The following is a 27831-nucleotide window of genomic DNA, read 5'->3' on the forward strand; positions in this document are numbered from 1 at the left end:
AGCATGGCTCACCACTTGGCCTAGACCAATAAGGGGTTTGCCATCCAGTATACACTCCCTACACGTGCTCAAGCGCAACCAGTCATAGCAATATACAGTACCCCGTGACTATTCACCGGAAGTTTCAAAAATGTTCCCTTTAAAGAGTTTCTGAAACCTGATGCTGGTATCAAAAAAAAAAAAAAAATCCAGTATGTTAATTATGCATTGTCATAGAATAAACAGAGGAAAAAAGGTAATTAAAACCAATTACCAGTATGGTCAATATAGATAACAACATTGAATCTACATCAAATGAACACAGCTACATATTATCATGAAGTATGCTGTCACTTGTTCAAACTGAATTGAATGTTTGATATTTGTTTCATAACCTTCCACAAAGAAAGATCACATTTTTGGAAAACTTAAATACAAGTTGCATTAACGAGTTATTCAGAAAAAGGCACGGAAAAAGGCACATGTAGCAATCGATAAATTCAAGCTACAATTTAACCAAAGCCATTTTAGTAACAGAAGACAGCGTAAAAAAAAGAGGTTCAGCACTGTACTAAAGCACAGATTTGTGGGTGGACATTTATTGATCAATTCTTCTAAGCTCGCTCAGGTGCTTTCTACAGCCTACTGTACTTAATTCGCCTCATCAAACAGCAAGCTGCTATTTACATCAAGGCACAAATGATGTAGCATGAAGAACTTATCTCATCGATATTTTATTAAATATACTGCTATGCTTAGATTCAGCTACTAGTACATAGTTTATGTCAGCAGTATCCCAGATTTAAGAAATTTATTTTCCATGATGAGAAAAAAAAAAAAAAGAAAAAAGATGCAAAATCTACATAACACTTCTGGTATATGTACTGGTGAATCAGATGCATATGCCTTCAACCAGACCCCTCCTGTTGTCACATAAATGACAACAGGTTCACATTATACTGTAAGCAATGACAACTGAACAACATGTTCACATTATATTTTAGGCAATGACAAGTAAAGAGTAGGTCAAGATTCGAGATCCCATGGATCTCCTTCCCCATGCTACACGCACATTCCTGTGATTGCTAGGTGCATGCACACATCCCTTACGGCCAATACAATTAGGCCAATACAGTACTACATGTATATAGATGAAATCCAGGCGTAGGCTACAGAGGGACTAGTGGTGGCAATAAACAGCTAATATATTTATGATAATTAAGATTGATATAATGTTATTTTGTGACAGTAATATTTGTCTTGATGGCCTATATTATACTTTAGAGGGAATTTTCAACCCTAACAAGACTGTGCTTAGACCTACTGTAGAGCCTATACCTGTAAGCCTATTGTCAATTACCACAATCTGTTGATATATATCTAGATGAACTAATTCCATTAGGCATAGGTAAACCATGCATCCACTTGGTCATGTATCCATTAGGCAATGTAAATGAATGTTTTATGTAATTCAATCACAGATATATGTACGGTAACAAAATACTAATAATCCTGGAGTGATAATTAGTTACAAATATCACATAGTTAACTGTGATTTATAATAACTACATTATCACACTTGTGTGCATATTTCATATGTTATTTACAACTGGCCTTGCCTCAGTTTTGAAGAAAACAAAAATTTCGGTAGTAAGTATTTTTCTATGGTATTGAAATTGCAATACATGTATTTTATAACCCGTTTATTACATACTGTGGGATAAATTAAAGCACAGCATGACAGTCAATTTAGAGTAGAGACAGTTATGCTGGTGACTTCATATGCCAATATAAGAGGCCATACTCATAGCGGGCTATGCATGTTGAGAGCTCCTGCGTTACATATGAGCCCTTTGACACTGCCTGGCTCACAACGTGTTTCAGTGAATACTCGCCTACAATGTGCGTACATGTGCTCTCAACCAGAGAAACGTCACGATCATTGACAGGCGGGCTAAAAGTGAAAGGAAATCTTGTTATTATAGTCCTACACTAGAGGTTGATCATGCATAGAAACCCCCTTCGATGATGGGATTTAGTAGTTTTCGTGAATACTCACCCAAACAAATGAACTGCGATGAATGAAGCAAATTTAAAACAACTGACATGAAGTACATGTATACCCCAACACTCGCCGTCAAATGAAAAACATGTTAAGCGGGACGCACATGCGCAGTGCTAAGCGGAAGCAGCGTGCGGCGGGCACCTTGACTTTTTAAACATGTCTTTGTCAGTGAGAAATGTATTAACAGACTTGTTTGAACGTAAGTCGCTTGTTAAAGCGAACCGTTGATCTTGGATGAGCTAATGACACAAGCATTGGGGATTGATTATCTTCTAGTCAGCCTGTTAAATGATTGGTAGGCAAACCCCTCTCGTGATATACCGGTACCGTATACATATATTATAATTTATATGTCAAAATTTAGTCTCGGCTTCATTCAAAACGCAACAAACAATCTCATTGACACTCACAGTGAAAGATAGTCTCTAGTACTTAGTACCTTATGCATTTCAACATAAGTACTCACAGTCTTATCTTGGGTTGAGAGCATGTCCCATAGATTCATATGCTTTGTTTGTTACATAGGGGCCTACTGTGGCATTTAACTAAAAATAGACCGATCCGGTACTCCTTTTAGCCCAAGTTAAAAGGAATTGGACATTTTAAAATATATTCATGTACATATATGTGTATATTTTCATTAATTTGATGTTGAGGATGTTTTATTTAATGTTATTTATCTCTTAATCAATATTCATAATGTTCAGTTGCACATTTAGCCAAATTTAAATAGTTCCACAATTTCTCAGTCTTAATTCAAATTATGGGACTCAAAGGAGGACCCAGATTAAAGGCTGTATTTTACTCTGATGGCATAGATTTGCTTGTACCACAAATACACTTAGAGAAACACTAAGGAACTTGAACACAACACTCCAGAAAGAAAGATAATGTTACAAATGAAAAACTGAAAAATTTTTGTTGAAAAGAACCATTCATTTGGTCCACCTGTGTAAAGTGTTGCCAAATAAATGAGAAAAATGATTACGAAAACAAGTACATTGCATTCAAAAAAGCTTAAATGTATTCAGTCTTTGTTTTTTTAGTTATTTGTCCCCACCCCCAAATAGTAAGTTTCCGTACAGTTATTACTGAATTTAAACAGAAAGAAATAAGGGAGAATTTTCTTTATTCCAGTATTAATTCTCAGTCTCAACAATTATATTGCCATACATGAATTAAAGTGTAAATTAGTTAGAAGATGATACTAGACATTAAAATATATTAGCAAACAGGAAATGTATTTATGCAAAGGCTACTCATACTTTTGTCATATATATATATATATATATATATATATATATATATATATATATATATATATATTATTATTATTATTATTATTTACATGTGTGTGTTGGAGGGCGTTTTTGCCTTTGGAGATCCAGCATGTTTTGTGAAATGGGAGAAACTGAAAGACAAGGTGCCAATAATAACAATGTTGGCCGTCCATTTTCACCATTTTAGCCTTGATCCCCACAAATCATTTTTTTCTCTGCTGAGTTTGACAGGTCCTATTGACCATTACTTTATCTCAGCCATCAAATTATACATGTAGCTGTTTGCTTTAGACATGTCCACCATCTGTCCTGACAGCATTGTCTGGCAAATTCAATCTTATTGTCTCCCCTACGATGTCTTCTCTTTTTGCTTGCCAAGGATGTACAGGCTAGCTCTTAAGTGTAAGACTCTTAAAAATCAGGAAATAAATCTCTCAATTTTAGCATTGTTTGATGTATAAACATCAGAGTGGCCTGTTGGGAGCGTGGTTAAGCCTATTCTCTTAAGAAATGAATGTGATTATCATTTCTATTGTGTATCACTGGGTTTGTTTGTCTACTCATCAGCTGGAGGCCATGATATTATAACAAATGCTTTGGGTATCTGTGGCCATGGTTAATGTTCTTTTGTGTCCATGGCTACAGCTGTACATTTTCAAATACTAATGTTGTATCCAAGAACAAATCGCCCACAAAGCTCTCAAGGGAAGGCAATTTTATGCAGGTATTAATGTTAAGAAATTTGCAAATTGAAAGCACTGCAGAGGCCTTTTCATCAAACTTGTGAGTTGTTGGTAGTCCAGGCACTCCTGTTTCCTCTCCCCATAACACTGACCACTATGAAAAATTCAACCCTGGTTTTGAACTTCCACATGTGTTGATAACTCATTGATTTGATCTAATAGAACATGTTCTGTTGTATGTACATGTACAGGCAAATGAAGACTTATGTTATATGGAAAGAGAATGCCGACTTGAGAGAGCAGAATAAAAGTGTATTGTGACATATTTGAAACATTTTATATATCACTAAATCTAATATTGAAACATGGATGTCATGTGGTAACAGCCTGTTAATGAAAAGATGTGTGGCATGTAGTTTTTAGACTGGAGCTGTGGGTCAGTGTTTTTCAGGGAGGGATTTAACAAATGTTTTATAAACATTCCAACTGAAAGCCAAATACATGCATGTTGTAAGATCTATGACACACTCTTAAGAAATGCGCAGTGGTTGCTGTTTTTTTATGGTGGTGCATGGAGCAGTGTACACATATTTGACAACTGCATGTTTAATGATTTGGTCTGTGCTTACTAGATGAATCTAAATATTCATGTTGTGGGTTTTTGAACGTCCATCTTGTGATGCCCAGAGCATGCATGAAACAGAATCTTATTTGATAATCTTTATTATCCTGCATGAAATGTAGTTGGTGAAGGGTATAATATACCTAGCATCTTTCTGTCTGTTTTTCTGGTTAACATTTTTGTTAAGGTCCAGTTTTACTACAATCTGCTGGCACACTCATTGTTGCACTTCATGAAAACGATACACAAACTTGATAATGTTTTAAATCCAGTGGATTTAATGTAATTTAACTATATTATCCAAGAATTTGTGCCTGTGCATGTCTGGTGAAGTTTTTTGTTAAGGTAGAGTTTTACTGCACTCAACGTGTACCAGCCCAATTTTATTGTCATTCAAACTTTGTGCACATAACATCTAAGGAGGGGCATATGCCAGATTTGCAAAAATGGTGCACATTAAGTATCTTAGTGGACCAGTCTGGTCAGATCATCACAGTTCATCAGGTTTTCTGCTGTGATCTGCTGGCCCAGTTATTCTCAGAGTAAAAGTAGGCATATTAGCATTTAACTCGTTAGGGTTGTTTACGGTGAGTTTTAAGAAGCAGGATTCATGACTCCCTTCAAAATTTTAAGGTATTTGCTATAACAAAAAATGTTACGACACTCATGCGCCACGTTAAGTTAAAAACAACCAATTGAAGGATTTGTATTGTTTACTTATCATCCCTTGTTTAGTTTACTTGCCTTGTCCTAACATGTTGGAGTGCAAAGAAATTTCTCAGCCTTTTTTAAGGTGTAAACATTGTTTAACGATAGGTTTTCATGAGTTCTCAGTAGACGACCCTACAGTTAATGAGCTGGCTAGACCTGTAACAATGATTGTAAAAACAATTATTAGTGGGTGAACAGTGGATGGGGGCCTAACTTTTTGCTGTCGCAGATGCAAGCGATTGGCACCAGATGTAAACTTAAAGGAGAAGAAAACATAAAAATGATACCAAAATCAGATGAAAGATCGTCAAAACTTACTTGCAAATATGATCTTTAATATTTTTTCGGATTTTTTTTTCAAGAGAAAAGGATATTTTAAAATATTTTTGTATGGTGGGTATTTGGGACCAACTTTTGGTATTTATTGTTGTTGCATAATAATGTTCTAAATAAAGAGATGATGCTTGTCTAATAAATTTATTTGAATGTAAATTTGTTGTTTCAAAATATCAAAAATATAAATGTGATCCAATTTGAGGTTTAATACATGTGTTAGCTGAAAAGAACAAATTCTAGTGCAAAAATATTTATTAAAGCTGCGTAACATCCTCATTTATGACATTAACCAAAGACCGCATTTAGGAATAACTTTTCGCACTCTTTCATCTGAACTTCATATCATTTTTATGTTTTCTACACCTTTAAGAAATTCCCTAAATCTAACAGATAAAAACTGCATAAAATGAATCATAATAAAAAAAAATTGTCAAAAAAAGAAGAAACAAACACTTTATAATTTCTTTTCTTCACTTTTATGTTGCACAGTACTAGTCCAAATACTGAATCCTTACAACATTATGTTTCACAGTTACATTTTGTAAATTTGTTAACCTTTGCTCTGAAATGGCCCTCTGACACAAGGGAAATAACTCCTGATAGATGAGTTTTGTGTTTTGATCTGTGTCCATTGTTTACCAACACTGATCAAAGCCAGCTCTGGCCTAGAACATTTATGAAAATCATAATTTTTTGTATAACTTCCTTTATGTTCTAGAACTTAAATAGGTATGTTAATGAACCTTGATTTAAAATTTCAACAATTCAGTGTCCAACTTTAATGCTGGACATTAGTTATAAAGATCTATTTACCAATACAGATCAAAATCTGACTTAGTGAAGAAAATTGATGAAAATCAACATGATTTTGTATTACCTCTTTTACATATAACTTTAATTGCTATTTTAACAAACCTTGATTTAAAACTTTTACTGGACATTAGTTAACATTAAGGGAAAATCTAAAACGCCATTGATGAAACTCATGAAGTATGTTGTATTAGGTGGATGTTCACAGCTTGTTGAATATTTAAATGGATCATCGTTGTATTTTACTGGCTCACATTAATGTTCCAGCATTACCTCTGTACGTTAAGTATTGATAATGCACTGGATGAACATAAAAGTTAATTTTTTGTGAACATTTTTCCATAATATGTCTATCTGTTATGGAAAGGTGAAATCTTATCACTTTCCTACATTGAGGGTAACTTGAAGCTTGTTATTCATCATCTTTTGAAACTTTCCAAATGATTTGTTTTTTTTTCTATTCTATTTTTTAAGTGGTAATAGAGATCTGCATATGACACTAAAGAAGCCATTAAGGCGTTTCATAGTCAAGTGCGTGTATTAGTTTTCATGCTAATATTTGGAGAACTATTTATTTTGGATGAAAACTGATAAGCTTATTTATTACTGAAATCTGCTTAGTTTTTTTTCTTCTCTGTGTGCTTCCAATAGGTGGTGAAAGGGGAGATATATTATTCTCCGTTACAGACAATATTTCACTCTTTTTTGCCTTTATTTGCAACTGGAGAGGTCATTAAGCCTGATAAATAACTCGAGGGGATTTTCAATTATACGAATATTTGATTGAATGTGCCATATTAGTCTTATAATTCAAATGGAAGCTGTCAAAAGTTTATCAATTGGTTATGGATACAGCAGTTTTGTTACCCATATGGAGTTATGTGTGGTACCGTAATATTCCTACAAACTTTCCCTGTGCTTGATAATCGCAGGTGTCCAAATCATAAAGCTGAGGACATAGAATCTTAAAAACTGCCTACTGTTAAAAGAACTGTCCCAGATCTGTATATGCTTTACCTTAATAAAAATGGCTGCATATATTAACCACTGATGCAGTTTGTATGTGGTAAAAGCGTGCTCAAGTCACTGAAGTGTGAACCTTGTGGTCAAACATGGACCTTTAATCTTCTTTATCAGGCAGATCAGTGAATATCTGTGTGGCATTGATTAATCACAGACCTGATGCCTTCCATTATTTATGTAAATATATTAGACATGTAAATGATGTGTCATGAGTATTTTAACATGTTATAGACCTACCTGGTTTCCAGTTAAAATGGCTTTCAGTTCAGTGAGAAGTTTGTGCACTACATTCAAAAATACCCCATTTTTAAGGAGTTGTGAACATGGTATAGGTCTTTTTTATATTACAGATTCTATATATACATCCATCTTCTCTATATAGTTGTTTGACAAGTTTTAGGCAAGTCTTGACACAACAGGAAATTTTTTTTCATTATTTTATTGTGCTCCTTAAAGTATATAAAGGTGTTCACTTTTATGAACACGAAAACATGGACATGAAAAGACATCTAGGTGAAAAACAGAAGTCTAAATTTGTGTTATTTACACAAATTGTAACTTATGTAAACATAACTTCCTGTTATGTATATGTCTCCACCAGCCTCCAGTTATACATGTATCTTCTAAAAAATAAAACATCTCTCAATACAGAACAGATTTTGTGCTAAAAACCAACCTGTTTTGAGCCATTACTTTTAACAATGAATTTTTTTCAAGATGAAGGAGACCTGACTTTAATGTGTGTGTTAAGGAATGCAGTTTATGGTTTATTACATGTAGCTGTGTTGTTTGGATAGTTTCTGAACACTCCACATGGAATATTTAATTTATATATTCTTTGGATCTTATTCCAAAGTTTTTACTGAGCTTTTGACAGGATTTAATACACTAATTCTTCAACCTTTGCAACCACCTCTACAACCAATATTTTCAAACATTCTCAATTTCTGAAAGAACTATGGGACGTAGAGAAATAATTTACACAGTTTTATGAAGCTTGCTTCTTTAATAATGAAAACAAAGCAATTTTGGGGTCATTTTCTTAATAGCTTTATGCATAAATTTCATTGATAAAACTGCCTGTAGCTTATGTGGGAAGATATGCTAGCAACCTGCGGAGGGTTGTGGGTTTCCTCTCACCATAATGCTGGCTGCCGTCGTATAAATGAAATTTTTTTTGAGGACATAACAGCATTAATTTTAAATAAAACTGCTTTTGTAGTTGAAAAGGTTGCGTGATGATTTACAGTATATTGTTTATGTAGGTCAATTTTATGAAAATCTGTTTGTGAGCAGGGTAATTAATATATTAAAGTGTCACTTATTGTTTGTACATGTATGGCCTTAGGGAAGACAAAGAAGTGGTGAACAGTTATTGCATAAATATTATGACGTGTGATCATTTAGAATTAACAGATTGGAGTAAAAAATTCATTGTTGCCTGTACTTTGAATAATACTGAGAATTTGCTCTGCATTTAGACCAAATGACAGAGGTAGGGTAATTTGCATCAAAGTAGCTTTTTGTTTCATGTCTAACTTACATGTTGAATATTTATGGGTTTTCTATTTGTCTGTTAAATGCAAGAGATTACTTTTTGTGTGAAAAGTTCTGTCAAGTTATTCAGTGTGCCACCTTGAAAATTATTAAATGTGTGGCATGTCAAAATGTGTAACCAGCATAAGTGAGATTACCTGTTTTATTTAAATAAGTATGAATTAGACCAGAAAATTCCATATATAAATACTGTGATTAATTTTCACAAACAAAATTTAAATACCCGGGCATTTTTCTCATGGCAGGTTCAATCTTTTTTATTTAATTCATTGTTTTAAAAGCTTACAGTATGTGTAGCATCTAAATACAGTACCACTTTAATGATTGTTGTCAAAATATTACAATCTTAACATGCTTTAGTTTCATTCTCAAGTTACCTTAAAAACATTCTGTCAGTGCAGAATTACCCATGCTGTCACCATGGGTAATCGACCCTTGACAAATGAGCTTTGGTGCTTGAATTCACCTCTCACTGGCTTTGCCGTGACTTCCTGTGAATATGTCTGTGAGCTACGTGTACCTCATGAAAGGTCATGGATATTTTATTGTCTCTCTCCAGTTTAAATCCCAATTGAATTTGATAAAAATAAATTTAATATAGATATGTGGAAAGGAATCAAAAAAGTGATCACTAAATTATTTCAAGAAATCAGTGTTATTAAGATCTTTTTTCAAGATATCATTTTTTCCAGTATGATATCCTTGTGACTTTGTGGCTCAGTGACTTTGTGTCACAATGTTTGTCACCTGGTGTCATTGTTGTGTCTCAGTAACTTTGTGGTACAGTGTCTGTCACCTGGTGTCATTGTTGTGTCTCAGTGACTTTGTGGTATGGTGTCTGTCACCTGGAGTCCTTGTGTCTCTGTGGCTTTGTGGCATGTTGCCTGTTATCTGGTGTGATTGTTGTGTCTCAGTGACTTTGTGGTATGGTGTCTGTGTCATTGACTTTGTGGAATGGTGTCTGTCGTCTGGTGACCTTGTTATGTCTCGGTGACTTTGTGGAATGGTGCCTGTGATCTGGTGTCATTGTTGTGTCTCTGTGACTTTGTGGTATGGCGTCTGTGTCATTCACTTTGTGGAATGGTGTCTGTCATCTGGTGACCTTGTTATATCTCGGTGACTTTGTGGAATGGTGTCCATGATCTGATGTCTTTGCTGTGTCTTTGTGGCATCGTGCCTGTGATCTGGTTTCATTGTTGTGTCTCGGTGACTTTGTGGTATGGTGTCTGTCTCATTGACTTTGTGGAATGGTGTCTGTCATCTGGTGACCTTGTTATGTCTTGGTGACTTTGTGGAATGGTGTCTGTCTTCTGGTGTCCGTCTTCTGCTGTCTTTGTGGTTTGGTGCCTGTCATCTGGTGACCTTGTTGTGTCTCACTGACTCTGTGGCATGGTGTCTGGTGACCTTGTTGTGTTTCAATGATTCTGTGATATGGTGTCTGTCATCTAGTGACCTTGTTGTGTCTCTGTGGCTTTGTGGCATGATGCCCGTCATCTGGTGACCTTGTTATATCTCAGTGACTTTGTGGAATGGTGTCTGTCATCTGGAGATATTGTAATGCCTCGGTGACTTTGTGGAATGGTGTCCGTCAGCTGGTGTCCTTGTTGTGTCTCAGTGACTTTGTGGTTTGGTGTCTGTCATCTGATGACCTTGTTGTGTCTTAGTGAATCTGAGGTATGGTGTTTGTCATCTGGAGTCCTTGTGTCTCTGTGGCTCTGTGGCATTGTGCCTGTGATCTGGTGTCATTGTTGTGTCTCAGTGACTTTGTGGTATGGCGTCTGTGTCATTGACTTTGTGGTTTGGTGTCTGTCATCTGGTGACCTTGTTATGTCTTAGTGGCTTTGTGGTATGGTGTCTGTCACCTGGTGACCTTGTTGTGTCTCACTGACTCTGTGTCATGGTGTCTGGTGATCTTGTTGTGTTTCAATGATTCTGTGGTATGGTGTCTGTCATCTAGTGACCTTGTTGTGTCTCTGTGGCTTTGTGGCATGATGCCTGTCATCTGGTGACCTTGTTATATCTCAGTGACTTTGTGGAATGGTGTCTGTCATCTGGAGACCTTGTTATGCCTCGGTGACTTTGTGGAATGGTGTCCGTCAGCTGGTGTCCTTGTTGTGTCTCAGTGACTTTGTGGTTTGGTGTCTGTCATCTGATGACCTTGTTGTGTCTTAGTGAATCTGAGGTATGGTGTTTGTCATCTGGAGTCCTTGTGTCTCTGTGGCTTTGTGGCATTGTGCCTGTGATCTGGTGTCATTGTTGTGTCTCAGTGATTTTGTGGTATGGTGTCTGTGTCATTGACTTTGTGGTTTGGTGTCTGTCATCTGGTGACCTTGTTATGTCTCAGTGACTTTGTGTTATGGTGTCTGTCACCTGGTGTCATTGTTGTGTCTCAGTGACTTTGTGTTATGGTGTCTGTCACCTGGTGTCATTGTTGTGTCTCAGTGACTTTGCTGAATGGTGTCTGTCTCATTGACTTTGTGATTTGGTGCCTGTCATCTGGTGGCCTTGCTGTGTCTCATTGACTCTGTGGTACGGTGTCTGGTGACCTTGTTGTGTTTCAGTGAATTTGTAGCATGGTGTCTGTCATCTGGTGTCCTTATTCTGTGTCTGTGGCTTTGTGGCATGAAGTCTGTCATCTGGTGACCTTGTTATGTCTCAGTGACTTTGGTATGGAGTCTGTCTCATTGACTTTGTGGAACAGTGTCTGTCATTTGGTGACTTTGTTGTGTCTCTGTGGCATTGTAGCATGATATCTGTCATCTGGTGACCTTGTGGTGTCTCAGTGACATTGTGGCATGGTGCCTGTGTCATTGACTTTGTGGCATGTTGCCTGTCATCTGGTGTCCTTGTTTTGTCTCAGTGAATTTGTAGCATGGTGTCTGTCATCTGGTGACCTTGTTGTGTTTCAATGATTCTGTGGTATGATGTCTGTCATCTGGTGACTTGTAGTGTCTTAGTGAATTGGTGGTATGGTGTTTGTCATCTGGTGTCCTTGTTGTGTCTGTGGCTTTGTGGTATGGTGTCTGTCATCTGGTGACTTTGTTGTGTTTCAATGATTCTATGGTATGGTGTCCATCTGGTGACTTGTTGTGTCTCAGTGAATTTGTGGTATGGTGTCTGTCATCTGGTGTCCTTGTTGCGTCTGAGGCTTTGTGGTATGGTGTCCATCTGGTGACTTGTTGTGTCTCAGTGAATTTGTGGTATGGTGTCTGTCATCTGGTGTCCTTGTTGCGTCTGAGGCTTTGTGGTATGGTGTCTGTCATCTGATGATTTGTTGTGTTTCAATGATTCTGTGGTATGGTGTCTGTCATCTGGTGTCCTTGTTGTGTTTCAATGATTCTGTGGTATGGTGTTAGTCATCTGGTGTCCTTGTTGTCTCTGTGGCTTTGTGGTATGGTGTCTGTCATCTGGTGACCTAGTTATGTCTCATTCACTTTGTGGTATGGTGTCTGTTGTCTGCTGACCTTGTTGTGTTCTGTGGCATGGTGTCTGTCATCTGGTGACCTTGTTATGTCTCAATGACTTTGTGGTATGGTGTCTGTAATCTGATGACCTTGTTGTATCTCATTGACTGTGGAATGGTGTCTGTCACCTGGTGATCTTGTTGTGTCTCATTGGCTTTGTGGTAAGGTGATTTGTCATGTCTCAATGACTATGTCATGGTATCTGCATTCCAGTGAGGAATTGCTATAAATATAAAGCCGTCACAATTTTTTAGATGTCCACTTATCAGTTATCCTAAATCTTTGACATTTTGTCTTGTTGAGTTCCGAAGTGCAAGATGACATCCAGTTTTCCAAGATGCATAATCCTTAGACTCTATGAAGTGGCTTCACTGCCCCTAAGAGTTTGCACTTACTTCAAATGATATTTCAAGTATATAGGCAAAGGTTGCTGCAGAATATCATGGGCCTGTTTCCTGACTTGTTCGGCCTGATCAGCTCAAAATGTGTTAGGGTTTTTTAACATTTATAGATGCTGAAGGTGTGAGCCTATGCCCTGGAGTGCCTGCAACTCTTTATTCTGCCCTCCTACCCATTCACATTTACATACGTACAGTATACGTATGTCATGGCCTTAAAGGGTGTAAAAATTACTACTATTTTAGCATTTGCATGAAGAGTAGAATAAAACCCTAACTGAGGTAAATTGACAAGAGGCAAGATTTCATCCATTTCTATTCGCCAACTATCACAAAGCCTTCACGCTTATGGTTTCAGTCCTTGTGCTGTAGTGGCTTATAACATTTAAGTAACATTGTATCCACATAAGTTTTTAATTGTTTGCATGCCATGTTATGTGTTTGTGTATTTTTGTGCATGTACTGTAAGAAAACTTTTTCAGTGGTATGTGGACACATCTTGTGTAATAAAATAATTGTTTTGGACCATTTTATGATAATTCACGCTTTGCAAAATTATAAAATATAGTTATCGTGACAGGATACTTTTCTCAAGGTTTGTTGATGTATAAATCTTGACAAGAAGTGAAAAGGCTAAGGCATTCTGAAACCTACAGTAAGAGCTGTACAGTTAGTGACGCTTGGCTGGCTGCCCAAGTTAGAATGCTTGAACAGCCAGTCCCTAGAGTCATGTGCATCAAAACTTTGTAACGTAATAATACTGTCTGGAAAAACATTGTTGTTGGTGCAAATTAAATAAGAAGGTGACAAGGCTTCAAATAGGTACACCACAAACTGTCCACACTAATAATTGATTTCAAGAAGTGAGCAGTTTGCTTTTATTGTGTGCTGAGAGTAGCTGATGTAAGCATACATTTAGGTAGTACATGTACATTGTTGCTGTACTTTGTAGCTATACAAAGGGGTGGTGAGGACCATACACTAAGGCAAGTTGATGTGTTCGATTTCGTGTGGCATTCCCCATTACTATATATTTATTGAAACTTTAAACTGTTAAAGGAGAAGAAACTTTAAATATCAATCAAATACCATTTAAAACAGCATGCATTTCCTCACAGGTGCATGCCACAAAACAAATTCTAATATGTAACTCAAGTTGATAAATTATAAATAAAAGTCAGCGCCATTTTGCCTAAAAACTAGTCCTGAAATATTCCGTGTTAGGAGGAGAATTGCCATCGGAAACCGCCAAAGTGCAGTTCGCACATTTCAGGTAGAACTCTTCTTCCCTGAAGGCAGCGAACAGTACAGTTCATTTTCAGCTTGACGATCGGGAAACCGGAATGTTGGATGTAGGTTCAGAGTTTACACGAACAAGCTGGCAGTTTTAACGACTCTCATGGGCCGAGAGGCAACACACCCCCAGCATAAATTACAGGGTGTTAAAGATGGAGGACGTCATGGACTCAGCGATTTATGTCAGCTTTGCCGTTTTCAGGCTTTACCTGTATGGCGAGGGAAAATTATGCAGCAGGCACCACCAGATAGAAAAAAATGTGCTGTTTTCAGCCCATAGGGTCATGTTTTTAAGTTTTCTTCTCCTTTAAATAGTCTGAATATTGACCTTGTATACTAGGCTCACAATGTTGTATTGTGTGCTGCAGAAGGCAACAAATCATATTTGTTGATGTTGATTCATTTGGGGAAGGTGGTGACAAGAAAACAACATTGTTTATACTCTTGAAAAGAAAGGAGAACAAGTAAGATAACCTCAGTTTTTTCGTAGATGGAGTGGAAACAGTCCTACACTGCCAAATCCATTTTTTGTTCTGAAATACCTGCTAACTATAAATTAACATGTGATCTGGACATCACCAGATTTAAAAGGTATGAACTTTAAACATCACACGAGATTCGGTTAATCACAATATCTATGGAAGACTGTAGACATACCTGTACTAAGTCATAACGAAACGAGCAGATGTTCCTGTTATTTATATATTCTTCTTACTATGAAATCTGTTTAACTTTTTATTGTTATTCTTTAAATTATTTTGCTTGCCTGTGATCTAAATGGTAGTAGCTCTACAAAACATCTGTCTTGACTAGTATAAAGAATTTGATGAACTGTAACCAACCCCTGGGTGAGAGGGCCTCTCCTTGTGTTGACAAATTTCCAGTATAACTTATATCTTCTCTGATCATCTACCTTTTTAGCGGATATTGTTAAAACTGTTGGGCAAAAACCTCCAAAAGTAGACGTACTGCAGTTGCGAAACATAAAATATTGATATGTCTGTCCACTTCTCTTTGTAAACATTAGGTAAAATGGTTTGTAGGTTATACATACATCCATTTAGTCTGCTTACGTTAACTTAAAACCTGTCTGATATGCTGTAGCTTTAGTATTGTATTGGTTCTGTAGACATAAAGTGTGTCCTGTTAGTTTACTAGTTTGACATAAACACACCTCTGGTCTGTGAGTCTCTCCACAATGGTTGCTAGTAGCAACTGAAACATGATGAAGCTACATGTGCCAGTAACTACTTTAGTATTCATAATATACCCAATGTCATGTTGTTCTTTGTTGGCGTGTATAATGGAAAGTATGGGATGACAATTGCCCGATAGAAGAAGTGAATATCAATGAGACCGAGTGGAATATGTGGGGACAGATAGAAGGATGACAACACTCTACTCAAAAGTTTAAAATTTAAAATGTAAAATTAACAGAGTGTTTATACAGACTATATAGTGAAGATGAACAGCATTGTTCAGAGACATTATGATGCTTTGACTGGGAATCTTTAGTTCCTACAATGCTTCAAATGCTCCATTCTAAACTTCTGGACATTCCAATCACATGCCCACATGAGGCTGTTTCTCACAGCGGTCATAGTGTTGCGCCGGCCTAATCATTCCCTTGGCACTTGCTACCGGTGTAACCAGGTGTGTAGATCAGGGGAGACAACTTTTGGTAGGGTTGACTGAGTTACTATGCAAGAAAGACTTTCTTAGCACAGATCCTGTGACACTTTGGTAGGAACCATATCTCTTTGGTTTCTGTGTTAACCAGCACCATAGATTTCATGTACATATAACCTAGACACAGGCAGCAGTTCCCTTTTAATAATACTATGTGTACGCTTTAGAACTCTTTAGGTTCTGTGGTACGGATTGTCTTATATTAACAGGTCTGCTTCAAACTACTGAGGTGAGGTTTTGGAATCCTGCTTCTCTTGGATTAACAGAAGCTGTGTAACTTATATGTCACAGGTTAACAAGGTACCCTTGTTGAGAATGAGATGCAGTGGTCACATACTCTACACCATCCATAAAAAATAAAAGAAGGAATGTTTACAGTTCAATTTCAGGGCACTTCTTTGTTTTCAAAGTTACATTATATGAGTGCATAAGCTGGCCCAAATCAAGCCATGTCTGTTGTAAAACCTATATCAACAGTCAAGATTGAGCCACATAGCTTATAATTTGATATGAAACATGGACACATTTGTCTTTGCAAGAGCAAAGATGCGGCCAACAGGGGACAGGCTGCTCGCAATAAGAAGTTTTTTCTGTGCCTGTAAATAGAGTGTTATAGAAAGTCATTTTTAGAGTAGAGGTTGGATGAAATATAAAAGCTAGAAATGTCATGGATTTAGATGAAAATTTTACTGTTTAGCTTCTCCTGAGCATGGTCAGAGCAAGATTAAAGTTAATTGAATTTGGAATAAAGGAGTGAACATCAGTAGACATTCTGTGAGATCGTATTAAATCAACAAATCTCATGCTATTAAACCTAATTCTTAAGCCTCATTCCATCTCTTCCAAGCACTGTGGAAGACATGTCTTTGGGATTTCTAATCCTTGTGAAATGTTACAACCATGTAATAACAGAGATGATATCAACCTCTTTATATATATACAAGTGTAACACAGAGGTACATGTAATGCAGAGCCATATAATTCAAGAAGGAACTTAGTTAATATTTTTTGTTTCAAATAGACTTAGATGAAAGGTTTAGGCTCTATTAATGATGGACCTTGTAGTTTTTGTCATGAATTAATTGGTACTTGATAAACCTTTCCCGTGTAGCGTCTGCTTAAATGCATGAAAGCGTCAAAACTTTTGTTGTTCTTGCCATAGATCACCAGAGATTCAGCATTGGCTTCAGTGAAGGTAACTTTGGATCAACAAGGCAAGATTGTTTTATTAAAGGCAATAGATATGGCTTTTTTAAAATGGTGTTCAGAGTTTTAATAAACACCCAGTATTGAGTTTAAGAATTTAACAAAAATCTGACTGAAAAGAGATACATCATATGGACCAGAGTAAAGATGTGTTTCAAGACATATTTTTTATTTGTGGTATTTCTCCACTTACATATTGCTTTGTGTATGTATAAAATACACTGGCATCCATCTCAATGATACTCCTCTTAACTCCACAAAACCACATTTTCACTAGTGTAGCACTGTACAAATGCAAACCTGAATAGTCTCGGCATTCTGCTCTTTCCACTGAAGGTGGAGAACTCACAATTAATTTATAAATATCTCATGACAGAATCTCATATCGCCCGCATTACTGTGTAGTCTTGATCAAAATTCCTGTATGCATTTGCCTAAACTCACAATGAATAAGGTGACTCAATTTGGCAATTGGTACATATATATATATATATATATATATATATATATATATATATATCTATATATATATATATATATATAAGCTGTCCCTCAGCTTTCAGAGCCGTGCTAACTCCATCAGTGGAGTGGCAACTGCACATGAGCGAGATTGAAGTGAAATTAATAAGATACACCACATGTGTTTCAAATTGCCATTGTCCGGTCATGTTTTTGTGAGTTAAATCTTCATCCACTTACATGAAACGTGCCAATCTCGTATGTCACGTTTGTGTAAAATATAGATAAGACCTATTCCAAATAGCAGTAGCACCAAAACCCTCTAAAAATTCCATGTACCATCAACAGCAAGCCTACCTTATTGTTTGATTGGGTGTTATTGAGAATTTGGATTGTGGCCATTCTGGAAAAATCAAGGATTTGTCCTTACCTTTGTAGAACCCTCATATACCTGTACCAATTTCTGTCACATGTTTTCTCAAACAGATTCAAGAAGAACTCAAAACTTAGTGGGGTCATACCCTGAAGATATCAACCACATTTGCTTAATACACATACTTGCTTTGTTTTTGACTCCTGAATGTTGGTCTTGGACTTCATATATGGGAAGACCACAGGAAACTGATCATAAAGTTTAAGACTACAACCTTTGTATGAACTCTTCAGTATGGGTTTTGATCCCATCCTTTTGTATGGCTTTTGTGAGTATAGTGAGATCTTTTCTTTTACTAATATTTTGGTGGGTGTGGGTGGGGAAGGGGTGTTGTGTTTGGTTCTTTTTTTTTTATATCACCTTAAAATATTCAAAGCTTCTTTTAAATTCATGTCTAAAATAATGTTTCACAAAAAAACATTCATTATCAGAAAGTCCATTTTTAAACATATAAAGCTGTGCATGTTCTTAAAAACAAGGGCTGCTACTCTTGGTGGAATGATGAAGTTTACTGTTGCCAGCGCTCCAAGTTGATTGGCTTGGAGTTAGAGAGTCCATCAATAGACATCGCATGGTTATTGATTTCTTTGTGAGTTGGCATGAGGCTGCATATTATTTTGCTTTTATGAGCTCAGTAATAATAAAAAAGAAATCCTTTCATCCTATAAAACACCTGGAATGAACATTCACAGTTATTGTACATTTGGACAACTGCCTAAGAGGACTGGCTTCCAAGAATGGTGGCGGCAATGTTTATAGGGATGAAATTTTCCATAGTCATGCACTTGGACCATCAGAACTTAGTACCTCTGTTTTGTTTGATCTCTGAAGCATCCCTTCAAAGTTGGGTAGCCATGGTAAAACAAATAAGATTATCTAAGAACATGTTGATGTGATGTATGAGTGCAAGTGAGGAAAGTTAACAATCTTGTTTACACTGGATTCTTTTCTTTTATCTCCAGGAATCATAAGGACTGTTGAAGTATTTATTAAGGAGAACCATTGAAGTATTGAAAGAAGAACTGAAGATACCAGTATGTGATTTTCTGTTTTACCATTTTGTTGGTATAAATTATTTCAAGCTCTACATGTACCCTTTGCTGTTTTCATGTTTTAGTTTAAATGATTAAAAGGCATCACTGGCCTTAATCATTTGCCTTTGACTAATAGGTTGCATATCAGTGTAGCTGTTCGATCATTTGATCTGGAATATAGTGTATATCACAAAACATTAATTAGAGAAATTAATTAAATTGTTAAATGTTATTATAGTTTTCATCTGTGGTGCATGGTTTTTTGTTTATTGATTTGCAGGTTTTAAAAAAGAGTATTTGAAGATTTATTTTAAAGTGGTGTTTTTATTCTACATGTTAAACAACCTGTACTAATTTGTGCAAGTTCATGAATGTATGTGCAATAACATATTTGCATCTGCACTGCATCACAAAATTAAGGGCAAAGACTTTTCAATTAACCGAAATGGCGTTCACAAGAAAATAACATATGAATCTTTAATGCATTTGCCGGACTGTCATCCTGATATCATGCTGTGATAGTTTTTTAATGGCTGCTACCCACTAACACAATTCATTTTATACAAATTTGAGTTGATCCAGTCTCATTTGCTCAATTACAGTATGAATCATAGAGGGATGCTAATTAATGGAGGGTCGTAAATAGAATGACGGACAGAAATTAGTTTGACTGCATCTCCATATCAGTATGGAGCCTGTGCCCCCTAACATTGTCATCACTCTGGCTATTGTCCATATCTTCTTTGTCCTGGCAAATGACCACTGTAGTAAACAATAAAACAACCATTTATTCAGATGTGAGCAGTTCACCCAATGGTGGAAACCGTGGTCTGTGGGAAATACTTGACCGCTGTTTGCCTTTTAAATGGGATATTCAGCACATACATGTATGTAATCTTGTCTTGAGTATGCACAGTTTATGCCTTGATATAGGAAATTATTATACAGCAAATTATTATTATTGTCATTATTATTATTATTATTATACCTCTGTAAATGGTGAAGTTTTTTGGCACAAATGTTCAAGTTTCAGAAATCTATTTTATTGATTTCTTTGTATAAGATTGTCACAGCTGTGGAAATTCTCAAAGATGGCAGGTTGGTGTGTTTTAATTTCATTACTTTCGTTGTTGTCCACAAAATTTGCTATATTTGAGGTACAGAAAATAGTACTTGTTTGAAATCCTTGCAAGGTTTAATTTATGCCTTTCTTTTATTCTTAAACAGCTGTTTGAATGCTGAATGATATTTCTGATAGTATAAATTATAATGAAAATAAAAAAATTAGAGAGGACTCAACAAAAAAATATTTATTAATTTCATTTGTTTCATTTGATAAATCCGTGATTTTGTTTTATTTTGAACGTATGGATGGTTTGAGGTTATAAGGTTACCAGTTCTGGGAGATAATTATCGACGCCATTATATGCAATGAATTTCATCAGTCTAAAAATATGACCAGTTCTATGAATCGTTTGTTTGAGTCTATGAGCAGGCCAGTCTTTTGAAACTTTTGTTTATAAGTTTGAACATAGGTGTTACCAATATGTCATATCTGCTGGGTTCTAAGGGTTTAACTAAGGGTTGAGCAATACAACAGGTTTATTGTATTTTTAAGTTAATTGTCAACTTTCCAGGAGAATTAATCATAAATTATATTGCGCTCTAAAGGTTGATTGGCTTGTCTTCAAGTATCTTTGTTTCCTGTATCTGTTTGTAAAGTCAAATGCATGCATTCAAGGAGGGCTGTCCATTTCCAGCTAGCCTAAGCTAAATTTGTAGGTTATGTCAAGGAAAATTGACCTGAAAGCCACAGACCGCCACCTGCTTTTATTGAGTCGAAGCAATGGGCTGTGCAGGTTAATTGCCCCAAAGGTGTGCCTAAAGGGGGCTAGAGCTCTGTCTGGCTTACCTCCCTCCCTGCCCTGACCCCACCAGGGGGATACCCTTTATATTCAGCACAAAAGGTGGTATTCGAAAGCTGTAGAAAAGCTCATTTACAATGATAAGTGTGCGGCTGAGCTTGGGCTATGATGTTTGCCCAGAAATTCAATTGCTTCAATTTAAAAAGTTTTCACCCTGTGATACTTTTGAATTTGTGCCCTGTGTGAGAAAAGTGCCTTAAAGACCCTGAATAACTAAACATGAATTTATCATGTCTTAAAAAACATGATCTTTTTCTCTGTATTGGACAAAATTGAAGTACAGTAAAATGTAGCATTTTATAAAATTTATATTTTTTTAATTAATGAAAAATGTTGTTACATTGTCTTTTTTTTTTGGCCAGTTTCTGTGAAAACAGTGGAGGGCCCCACAAGGAGACTTTTCTTTTGTCTGAACCTATCACTTTTTCTGTGTACGGTCAGACTTTCAGGATATCCCTTCAATTGATTCTGACAAATTTGCTGTCTATCTCTGATTTGTGCCATGTGCCAGGCTAGGCCTTTGGATCACTTAGAATGCGGGATGAAGAAGGTGGAGGTGTGGGATTGATGGGCAATCTAGTCCCAATTACCATAAGTGTAGTAAACGGTGGAGATGCTGGCAATGGGCAGAGATTAGAGGATGGAGGAATGGGTCATTATCTGTCTCCTACGACTGTCCACAAGGGGACAACCCCCTTATTATCATCCCCTATTGATCTGCTTTAATGTGTGACTATGGACAGGCATATGTACCTGCTTTAGAGTGAAGCAGACAGATTATCCCTGTATCCCATAGCAGCCCCATCCCGGATCCCGGGCCCTAGCGCGTCCTAGCATTCAGCTTCAGGCAGTCTCTCCCAATACACAACATCAAAGGACCTCTTCAGATCGGTACATTGATTCCTTTCCCTTTATTTCACTCTCTGTGCCCCCAAACAAAGGTAGCTGTCTGCAACGTCGACTGGCTAGCCCAGCAAACACGCAAACACGGCTCATTGTCACCAAATGAGAACCCTCTCAAGGCTGGTCGGTACTCTTATTGCTTGAATGTTGCACAGACTGCTTGGTAGACAACTGTCCAACCAGATAACGGCCCTTGGGGGGTTAGCATCATAAATGGAACAGTTTTTTTCACCACAAGTGCTTAATGTCACTGACATGCAATTGAATTCATGCTGCATAGGTTTAAGGTGAACTGTCTCTTGACTGAAGAAAGCACATTTCTGTCTGTTCTCATTTCCGCTGAAATGATAAAATTGCCAGCCAAAGTTAGATACATCGCAGCTTTTTTTCTTACCCTGGTAGCATGCTGCGGTTGAAATCCCTAGTTACTGCTTGAAGAAAATTGGCTCACACACATACACCACATGCAATACATCTGGTATTGAATACTTTGACATTTTTTTTTTAACAGAATAAGCAGCCACAAGACATGGTTGCATAAGAGAGGTGTAATAACTATCACTGTAATACACATATAGGGTCTGTTAATTTCACTGATGGATTATTTCCTTGCGAGAAAAAACAACATCTGTCTATTGTGGATGTGAAATAATATACCTGTAGTGAAGGGTGTTCTGCCTGAGATAGAAATCTGCAGTGGATTCAATGTACACTGTACCCTATCTACCCCATCTGCAATCTGAGCACTCAAGAGGAATTGTAATTCTGCAGTATTTTTCTCAAGCATTACATCAGTTTGCGGGTAAGCCGGCATGTATTTAACTATCAACACTTTTGTACTTTTGCTGGTTTTGTTTACCTTTCTTTGTCCTGTGAAGCTTTCAAATTTTAAACTTTTGTACTTTTTGCATATGAAGTTATGTGTGTTATAAGCTTTCTAATAGTCCAATTTTTACTTTTACTCTGTATGGTAGGATATCTTAAAGAGGATTTTAAAAAAAAGATGACTGGTTTGAAGTATATAAAGAAAATAGAAAAATTTAAATCAAATCAATCTAAAGTTAGTGGCTTGTTTAAGACTTCCAGCTTCAGAGACTCCAGGGCATTTTGGGGGAGATTTTGTCAGTTGATGAATAAGCTTGTTCCTGAATAGGAGAGATAATTTGTTGACTAGAAAGGGCAGCAGAGGTATTAAATCTGAGAAGAAAGTTGATGTCCATTTAATGGGCAGTGAGGGACAATGGGTGGCCCAAATCAGTGTTCATGGTGATGCAATGATGTGTGGTAATAGAGACACTCTTGGATGAACTCAGTGAATCATCACCATTTTCACAAGTCTAAAGGCTCTCTTGCCATTGTGTGTCACAATTTTATGAGTGGATTTAATATTGTTAGCAGCATGATAATCCAAGGAGAAATCCCTTTGATGTTTGATTGTGTGAGTTAAATTGGTGTTAGAAGGGACTGTACAAGAGTGGTGTTAGAGACTGGGTTGACAGGAGGGGTGGGTGTTCTTGTCCAATATTTGAGAACTAAGGGGTGACGTAAAGTTGATAAAACTTTTAATGGTGTATGACAGTGTTGAAGACATTCTTAAAGTCTTGGCTTTTGTTTATTAACACTTTATGGTCTGCTCAAATGCTGTCTTCTGTTTTTCATAGTAACATGTACAGTAAGTGCTTTCTTCCAGTATTTGTCAAAGTTGGTCCATGTTAGAAGTTGCATCAAACTGAAGAAAGTTCAGATCTGTTCAAATTAACATAACATATAAAATCGACTTCATTATCCAAAACTTAAATTTATAAATGATGATTTTATGAAATACATAAAAAAACATAATAAACAGTATTCATTAGCATAATCTGAGATTATATGGGTACACACTGCTTTAAGTAAAATGAACTAACAGTTTTCTAACTTGAATAAGTCACGAAGTGCAAAATACATACATTGTACATGTATGTAGATGTCCATGTGTTAACTCTATAGTAAGAAATTCAGAAGTTTTCCATATACTTGTTGAACTTAGTGGTGGTACATTTTGCTCTGTAATCTACACCTTTTTAACCAGATTAGCTAGTACAGTTTTGGGACATCTGGGTTTCTGATTGAGCCTGAATGCTGTGCCTAATTTACTACCGAGTAGTGGTAGATGACTGTTGCGTAAGTTTTTATTTGTTAATTTATTTTCACCAGTTGTAGAATTAGGAATGGGAGGGTTGTTGCTTGGTGTGTGAAGCGCGCTAAACTTTCGCAGTTGCTGACACATGTCCGCGTCAGCAGAGAAAAACTTGCCATGTGTTCAAAGTCTATAATTTGTGTAATAAGTTGCTAAAAAAGTAAACATGTTTGTGTGAAGTTTTTATGACAGGATCTGTTTTGGTGATAAACTTTTTCAGAGGGGGCCATAAAATATCATCAAAGTCAACAGGGAAAGACTTATGTGCCAGGTTTGGATGATGAGTGGCTCCCTCTACTGGTGAGCCTAACCTATAGTGTAACATTTAGCTGATAATGGGGTCATAAAAGCCATGCTGAACTGGTTTGAAACTTTTCAATTAATATTTGCATTGGACTGGAAAATGCAGAAGGGAAAAAGTCATGATTTAATAGCACCATTAGTAGGCAATAACTGTTCATAATGAGAGTATAAGCATTGGTAAGTGTGTCTACAAAAGAAACACTGAAATAAAGTAATACCGGTATAGTTATAAAATCTGTGTGTAGTCTTTGAGTTTATGGATACATTGATCCATGTGGTGGGAAAACATGTCTAAGTATCTCTCTTTTTTATAATCATTGACTAAATTGCTGTAGCAATACACAAACAGTTTTTTTTAATTTTTTTAGTACATCTATATTTTAATATAATTTATAAATCTAAATATGCATTTTTGTCGTAATAGATTCAAATTATGAAATGTGTATTGCTTCTAGCAGACTTCATTAGTATCAACACTATTTTAGCAAAATAATTCTGATCAAAATATTGTTCTTCCTCACTTCCCCCATTTATGGATGTCAGTTGTTGATTTGTATTGGTCTTATGTCATATGACCTATCAGATTTATTCAGACTTGCACAATGTGTTATTAACACATTGACGTAACATATTACCAAACTTCTGTAAAACAATTTGTGACCTTTCTTTAAGGCATTTTTTCTCCCTATATTTTTAAATACAAGCATTGTTGGACTTGATGGAAGTCTGTCCATTCTCCCCTGTTGTATCTTTTGCAATTACAGTTACCAACAGAAAGTAATTAAAATCTTAAGTTTTGTGCTTGACAATTTTGCAGATTTATGTTTACTTTTGAAGACATTTTCTTTTGATTTAGGTTACTGATAATGTTAAAATTTCCTGTATTCAGCTCCTATAGTAACCAACAAATACTATAAAACCGGCAGGTGCTCTAGACTAAGAAGACATTGTTATCATGTACAAATTATTTTGTGCATATGGTAGAGAAACTTTCAGTGTAATTTATGGACACTTTTATTTCAATTTCGAAGACAAAACTGTATTGATTGGATTGACCAGTTTCAGGGCTTTACAAAAAGGTATTATTTTGTCAGTCTACACAGAATAATGCCCTCAGAATATGCTTGAATAAACATCTTGCAAACATGCAAAAAGGTTGAAGAATTACAATAATTTACATTATAAAAACAAATCAACTCGTATGACATGTTTTGCTGGTGTTGGAATGTTTTGTAAATTTATGTAAGTGTTTGTATGAGGGTCTTAAGATAAAACTAGATGCAAGTTGCTTCATTCTTAGGGAATAAAAAAGCTATGTTCATTAGTTTAAGTTTGATTATCAGTCTGTTTAAAATAAATTTGTTGAATAAAGCAGTATTTTAAGGCTTTCACTACTTTATTGTTCGATATGCTGGGTAGCATGATTGAATTGTGTGCCTACAGTTGCACGTACCTGTGCCTATCACTGTCTGCACTATTATTGCAGCTCTTGCAGCTTGCAGTAATTTAGAGCTAAGTTTTAGTTTTCAGTGTATTTGTATGCACCTTGGTAAGATTGGATGTTTATGATCCAGATTTCTCCATAGTAAATATCATTAATCATTCAGTAGTCTCAGTTCCAGTTTATACTTGTGTACATTGTCCATTCTACATCTCCAAGAGCATTCAAACAACAATTTTAAAACTTAGTCCAATATAAACTCGATACATTGAGTAGTTCTTCGCAACCTTCAGTCTTGAGTAATTTAGATAATATATAATATGGACCATTGTGAGTCCACAGACCCTGCAGTGAGCCAGAAGCCTCTCATGTACAAGCAGAGATTCCAGTGAACAAGCATGGCTACTGTAGTGAATGAGATTAAATTGAGCAAGTAGTCTCTTGTAAAGAAACAGATACTGGTGAAAAAAATTACAGTGAGCATGCAGAAATTGCATTGAGAAATTTAATTTAATTTAATTTAAGCAAGTAAAGAATAGTGAACAAGCAGAAAGTATATATTCCAGCAAGCAAGCAGAGAGTTAATCTAGTGAGTAAGTAATTAAATACTGTAGTAAGCAAACAGATGCTCCAGTGAGTAAACAGATGCTCCAGTGAGTAAGCAGATGCTCCAGTGAGTAAGCAGATGGTCTAGTAAGCCAGCAGATGCTCCAGTGAGTAAGCAGATGGTCTGGTGAGTATACAGATGCCCCAGTGAGTAAGCAGATGTTCCAGTGAGTAAACAGATGCTCCAATGAGTAAGCAGATGCTCCAGTGAGTAAGCAGATGGTCTAGTAAGCCAGCAGATGCTCCATTGAGTAAGCAGATGGTCTGGTGAGTATACAGATGCCCCAGTGAGTAAGCAGATGCTCCTGTGAGTAAGCAGAAGGTCTAGTAAGCCAAGCAGATGCTCCATTGAGTAAGCAGATGGTCTGGTGAGTATACAGATGCCCCAGTGAGTAAGCAGATGCTCCAGTGAGTAAACAGATGCTCCAATGAGTAAGCAGATGCTCCAGTGAGTAAGCAGATGGTCTAGTAAGCCGGCAGATGCTCCATTGAGTAAGCAGATGGTCTAGTAAGCCAAGCAGATGCTCCGGTGAGTAAGCAGATGGTCTAGTAAGCCAAGCAGCTGCTACATTGAGTAAGCAGATGGTCTGGTGAGTGTACAGATACTCCAGTGAGTAAGCAGATGCTCCAGTGAGTAAGCAGATGATCCACTAAGTAAGCAGACGGTCTAGTAAGCAGGTCTGATGAGTGTACAGATGCTCCATTGAGTAAGCAGATGCACCAATGAGTAAGCAGATGGTCTCTGTATACAGGTACCCTAGTTGCCAAGCAGAGACTTGTGTGAGAAAATTACATGTTTGCTCACTTTTCTTCTTCCTGGTATTTTTCATAGTAGAAGTGTATGCTTCAAAATGTATTAGTAACTTCTTATGTTTTTAGTTTCAACTCCTTACCACACAAGAGTGAGTAAAAAAGCCTGCAAAACTATATCAAAAAACACTTCACAGTTTTATCACCAATCTAGGTGTTTGGGTATCTGTATTTACCCAGATGAGAACGATTTGCCACAGTCACTTCTAACTGAAATAAAAAGGTCATCTGTGGATGGGACTTCTGCATTTTGTGGGTGTTCAGGTCACCCGGTACACCTCAGTAGGGTAATAAATGTCAAATCCTTTAGATGTAGACCAAGGTGTTAATATCAACCCTCTTTGATGGAGTTGTTTGGTATTCAGACAACCATTTAAACCCAGAATGACAAACCAAAAAAAAAAATAAGACAACCGTTTTGAGGACACTTTCTTGCTTCAAATCTGCATTTCCTTGTACATGTATTGTTAGGTTCTTTAGCTAATTGATGTTGCAGATATGCCAGGGTGAGCAACTTTATCCATAAACTTTATTAGTATTTGTAATAGAGACTAACAAATCAGAGCATTGAAAATATTCCGTATTCTTGTTTCATTTATACATACATGATTATGTTCAT

General features: G+C 36.5%; 1 protein-coding gene across 1 annotated transcript in view; it reads left to right on the forward strand.

Annotated features, from left to right (window-relative positions):
* Positions 1–2228: 2228 nt before the first annotated feature.
* LOC135469913 (plexin-A1-like) overlaps positions 2229–27831 on the forward strand; it is a 77128-nt gene continuing 51525 nt past the window's right edge. The window contains exons 1-2 of the mRNA XM_064748553.1: positions 2229–2339; positions 18974–19045. The gene's annotated coding sequence lies outside the window, so the exon portion shown is untranslated. The remainder of the gene's footprint in view (positions 2340–18973; positions 19046–27831) is intronic.

The sequence above is a fragment of the Liolophura sinensis genome, chromosome 7, assembly GCF_032854445.1.
Source record: "Liolophura sinensis isolate JHLJ2023 chromosome 7, CUHK_Ljap_v2, whole genome shotgun sequence".
NCBI lineage: Eukaryota > Metazoa > Mollusca > Polyplacophora > Chitonida > Chitonidae > Liolophura > Liolophura sinensis.